Raw genomic sequence first — 6,022 nt, 5'->3', positions numbered from 1 at the left:
GCGCCCGCGGGCCCGCGCCGGCCCGGCCTCCCCACGCCGGCCACCCAGCCCGCGGGGGCCCGCGGCGGCCCGCGGCCTCCGGGTCGTTCCAGGCCCCAGAATATTCCACCGACCCCGCGGCCGGCCGGCCCGGTGCGGGCTGGGCCCCGAGGCCGCGGCACCGGCCCGGCGGCCCACACCCCCCCCCTCCACCCCGACCCCTCCCAGCTGCTGGGCTCTGGAAGGCTGGTAACAGCCCCGGGCCTCACGGCCGGAGGGACCGACCCCGCTGCCACAGGAGGCTGGCGGGCTGCACAGCCAGACCTCGCCTGGGGCGGAATCTACCCGCACCTCAACCCTCAGCCTTTCTACACCAGGAAAGAACAGGCTCGGCCGGGGCCGGGATTGCTTTCTTGTGGTCACTGCTTGTGGCTGTTCATTTCTAAACGACAGCAATTTAAAAGAACAGAATCCAGAGACCACCGGGCAGAAATCCGCACTGAGACCTTTTTGGGGGGTTCCTGGGGGTGGAACGCAGGGCAGGTGCTCTGTTGCTCCAGCCAGGGCTTGCCATTCTGATACTGTCTAAAAACAACATCATCCCGACAAAAGTTTTCTACTAGACCAGTGTCAAGAAGCACAGATCCCAAACACCTGTCTTTTGACCCAGGATTTTATCTGCTTTTAAACTCAGGAATCGTGGTAACAGTTGGATTTTCATTCTTACTACCTTTTCTTTTTTTTTTTTTTGGGGGGGGGGGGGTCTGGTCGTGGGGCCTGAACTCTGGGCTTGGGTGCTGTCCCTCAGCTCTTCAGCTCAAGGCTAGCGCTCTACCACTTGAGCCACAGCGCCACTTCCGGCTTTTTTTCTTTTTGCTTGTGGTGCTGAGGAATCGAACCCAGGGCCTCATGCATGCAAGGCAAGAGCTCTACCACTGAGCCACCATCCCAGCCCCTCTTGCCACCTTTTCAGAGACATATCGTCTTCAGAATTTTTTGCCGCAGGAACACCGGGCGGTGTTGGCTCCAGGCTTCCCCTCTGGTGGCCTTTGGGCCTTTATTTTGGTGCTTGATCCCTTGTGTATTTCCCTGGTCTTGTTGGGGCTCATGGTGGAATCAGACTGGGGAATAACAAATAATCTCCAGCTCCATTTTGGCCCCTGGTGCTCCAGGGGAGAGGGTCGTGCACCACTTACCAATGTGTAAGTCGGTCTACACTTCTCCAGTAACAAGAGACCATACCTGCATTATTATTTTTGTCATTTTGGGGGGCAGTACTTGGATTTGAACTCAGGCTCTTGTGCTTGCTAGGCTGGCACTTTACAAGTTGAGCCCTAACTCCAGCCCTGCTTCCTGCTGGTTATTTAGGTAGACTCTAGCAACCATTTCTGGCCCTGGAACTCAGCCTCTGGAATAGCTAGGATTACAGGCAGGAGCTACCTGCATTTGGCAGATTTACGTTCCTATTTTTAAGTCTAATGCTTATAATAATGCCATTGCTGTGGGCGATGAGTGGCACATTTTGCAAAATCTGTTTTCTCACAGCTAAATGAATTCTTCTATTATGGTAATGGCCTTCACAGGGCTGGCTCCATCCATGTGGGAAGGCAGACCAGCTGACTTCAAGTAAGACTGATAATAGGCTTGCCTGTGTCTTTCAAAAGGGGATGATTTTTGGACAAAACCTCCCTAATTCTAGGTTGAAAATGTAGATATTCTTAGCTTGATAATAAGAGAACTGATGCACAATTCATTTATTTAAATCTTCTCATTGATTCCCAAATAACAGCTAACACATTCATGTTCCCATTCATTCAACAATAATCATAAAGGCCCTTGCTGGAGGTCAGTGGTGTAAACAGCTGCTCTCATGAGGTGTAAGAAGATGGACGTGAGGGGCTGGGAAGGTGGCTCAGTGGTAGAGCGCTTGCCTTGAGCTGAAGAGCTGAGGGACAGTGCCCAGGCCCAGAGTTCAGCCCTCAAGACCGGACCCCCCCCAAAAAAGATGGAGGGGCTGGGAAGGTGGCTCAGTGGTAGAGCGCTTGCTTTGCATGCATGAAGCCCTGGGTTCGATTCCTCAGCACCACATAAGCAGAAAGAAAAAAGCTGGAAGTGGCGCTGTGGCTCAAGCAGTAGAGCGTTGGCCTTGAGCTGAAGAGCTGAGGGACAGCGCCCAGGCCCAGAGTTCAGGCCCCACGACCGGACCCACCCCCCCTCAAAAAATAAATAGAATGTACTGGTTCTTAAAAAAAAAAACAAAACAGCTGAGACAGACTGTTCTAGAAGCGAAGGTGGCGCCTTGGGGGCTGCAGGGAGGGCTGAGGCTGCTCAGAAGAAGTGATCTGAGTTAATGTCAGAATGAAGGAGACAGGATGAAATTAGAGTCAAAAAAGCATTTGAGAAGAGGGAGTCTGGAAGCTCTTGTGCTCAAGACTGGCGCTCTACCACTTAGGGCCATACCTCCACTTCCAATGTCAGTTCACCTGCCTCTTCTGGCTCGCTTCAAAATGAGACCCTCAGATCTCAGCCTCCTGAGTAGGATTACAACTGCGAGCCACCGGCACCCAGCCCACAGTATTCCATTGTAATGCTATATTCAGACTAAGAACAGAATTATTTCAACACATAATGTGTCTCAGGAGTACTTTCTTTTTTTTTCCATTCTAGTTACACCAGAATGCCCACCTGCATTTAAGCCAATAGTCACATATGAAACGGACTTTGATGGAAATGACAGTCACTTAGATAGGGCCATATCCCGCATAAATCCAGCCCCCTGAGCTGAGGGAAGCAGGCCTTCAGAGACTGTGGCCCAAACCTAAGCCAAATGGCAGTTCTGGGCAAACAGAAGGCACAGGGTGTTCTGCACTAAGCAACGAGGTGAAGGGCAGGGAGGGAGCTAGCAGATGACACTGCAAAGAGTTCTTGTGGCAGGACAACAGGCAACTCTGGACCCTAAGGAAGTGACTCCACAGTGCCACTCACTTTCCTCTGAGAGGGGAAATCACGGAATGGAAACATTAGAAAAAGGGAAGGAAGGGAGAGGACAGGCACTGCCCTTCACCACCCTTCTTGCTATCAGAGCCTGTGCCCAGTGTCTCGTGCACCAGACCAACGTCAAAGTTAGAAGACCAACGTCCACTTAGAAAACTACTGTTGTTCAGCAGCTACACTGAAGGGGAACTAAAAAACAAACAAAAAAAAACCCAAGAGAATGCGCCGAAGCATGGGGAAAACAACAACAAAAAACCCCCGAGAGAACACGCCGAAGCGTGAGGAAAACACTGGCAGTTCTAGAGGCCGAGGAGGCCCGTGACCAACCTTTTTTTCACTTTTTTTGGTCCGAGACTGGGACTTGACCTTGGAACTTGCTCCTGGCAGGCGCTCTACAAGCTAAGCCATACCTCCAGCCCCCTTTTTCACATTTTTCCTACATATTCACTGTGCCAGGTCTAGGAGGATCTCTTTCCATAAACACATAATGATACATTTTGATCATATCCACCACTTTAGCCACTGTGAGGGCAGGCAGGGAGGCTCGGGGAATGGGAAAGCAAGGAAACTTCTAGAACATTTTTATCAGCTACTGATGAGTCTGGCCTTTGAATCAACTGTAAAATAAGCATCACCCTGTGGTGTTTTCAAATAAGACACTGCCCTTTAGAGCCAAAGGCATGCAAGTCCCCACTTGGCTACTAATCCAATAATGGGTGGGGTTGGTAAGAGGAGAACATGGCTTCTCATAATGAACCTCACAGAAGCCAGGCCGCAGATACTTTGTTACTTGGTTTCTGAAATTGTGAAAGATGAGATAGCAGTAAGAACTGCTTTCAAGGCATTTCTGGACAAGCCTCCCTGCTGTTTGCCCCTTTTCCTTAGCAGATCTAGTTCAAGTGTAACTCAGCCATGCTTAGCTGCCATCTTGCTTGAAGTTTGTAGAGTCCTGGGACGGTGGGGGGAGTTGGGGGAGTATGTGTTCGGGTGTTATTGTCAGTGTCCTGGCTCAGAGTGAATACCTCTGAGGCTTCTGGGAGCATGACCATTTCACCCTGATTAGCCCCTCTATATTCCAGCCTGTTCCAGGCTGACCAAATTCTTGTTCACCTTTGCCTGAAGTTGCATTGGTGCAGCTTTATGATGCTCAGCAGATGCCTCCTGACATGCACTTTTTTATATATATGGATGAAATCATGTAAAATGATGTATTTTTTATTTTTAGTTTGTCAAACATATGACATCTGTGACTAAGGTTATTTTTAAATTTAAAATGTTGCTTAAAATGACTTGAAATATTCATTCAGAGCTGGGCATCAGTGGCTCATGCCTGTAATCCTAGCTACTCAGGAGGCTGAGATCTGAGGATCAGGGTTCAAAGCCAGCCCAGGCAGGACAGTCTGTGAGACTCTTACCTCCAACGAACCACCAGAAAACCAGAAGTGGAGCTGTGGCTCAAGGTGGTGGAGCACTAGTCTTGAGCAAAAGAGCACAGAGACAGTGCCCAGGCCCTGAGTTCAAATCCCATGACTGACGAAAATAAATAAAAGGGAAAGGATTTTATTTTTATTTCATGACAGATTCAGTTTGAAGGTCATGGGGAAAGAAAGAGATTTTTAAACGTTCTCTGCTTTTGCTACCAACTTGTTCTCCATTTAGGAGATGGATCTGTTCCTGGGAGTCTACATAAACACACAGTTACCACATCCGTGTGTTCTGACATCATACATGGAGGCTTTGCAGGTGTATGTGCCAGGTAAGTAAAAATGATATCTTAAACTGCCTAAATATTTCAACATCTTTTTGTTGAAGATACAAAAATGATTATCTCTGTTTTCTGGCTTTGTGTAGCTGAAGGCCACTGAGACAAACGGCAGCCTCACCCAGCTATATAGCTGAATGACACCCCAAGGCACACCTGGTCTCTTACTAAATGGTCCCAGACCCATGGGGCTCCCTGGAAGCTCTCGGCTGTGCTTCTTGTCGGAGCTATTGTTTATTTACTGCTGTTCTTAGTATTAGCTCAAGGCAGGGCCTCTCCCTTGTAATTTTCTGCATTCATGCCAATGCTTGTTTTATCGCCTACATGACTGATGACATTCTTCATCTGCTGGATCTTAGCAGCATATCTGTGACTTGTCATCTCCTAATTTCAGAAAGCTACTAGCTTAAATTCATTGTTTGTTTGTTTTAAAGGACATTTAGGGCTGCTGATGTAGCTCAGTGGTGAAGCATTTACCCAGTACACACAAAAAGCCCCAAGATGTACTTACCCTAACCACAAATATAAGTAAGTAAATGTGCCAGGCGCTGGTAGCTCATGCCTGTAATCCTGGCTACTCAGGAGGCTGAGATCTGAGGATCACAGTTCAAAGCCAGCCCATGCAGGAAAGTCTGTGAGACTCTTACCCAGAAAACTGGAAGTAGAGCTATGGCTCAAAGTGGTAGTGTGGTAGCCTTGAGTTAAAAGATCTCAGGGAGAGTGCCCAGACCTTGAGTTCAAGCCCCATGACTGACAAAATAAATTTTTAAAATACAGTTTTATATATAGTTGGGGGGGGGGTTGGGAGGGGTGTCTCTCCAGGACAAGGTGAACCAGGAATAGAATCCCTTACCCCTGCAGCTTGTTGTGGTCTGTTTCATATTTGTTTCTGCAGACGTTCCTTCTGGGCTTCTCTGAGTGCATCACTGCTCTCCCAACTCAGTTCTAGCCACCTGCAGAGAACAAAGAGCCAGATAACAGAAACTATTTGAACTGTATCTGAAATAAACATTTTAAACATGCTCTGTGAGAGCCTGAGCCTAAGATGCTACCCTGTAAGGAAGAACATGAGATTTGGCCCCTACATTCTGGTACCTACTTTGTGAGGCCTTATTTACACTATTTAATATGGGAATATAATTCACATGCCATAAAATTTGTTCATTTAAAATGTACAATGTTCTGGATGCTGGTGCTCATGCCTGTAATCCTGGCTACTCAGGAGGCTGAGATCTGAGGATCACGACTGAAGACAGCTCTGGGAGAGAAATCTGAGAAACTCCATCT

This window comes from Dipodomys spectabilis, unplaced genomic scaffold (assembly GCF_019054845.1).
Source record: "Dipodomys spectabilis isolate Male_0828 unplaced genomic scaffold, ASM1905484v1 ptg000480l, whole genome shotgun sequence".
Classification (NCBI taxonomy): Eukaryota; Metazoa; Chordata; class Mammalia; order Rodentia; family Heteromyidae; genus Dipodomys; species Dipodomys spectabilis.
Note: the sequence above shows the minus strand (reverse complement) of the source record.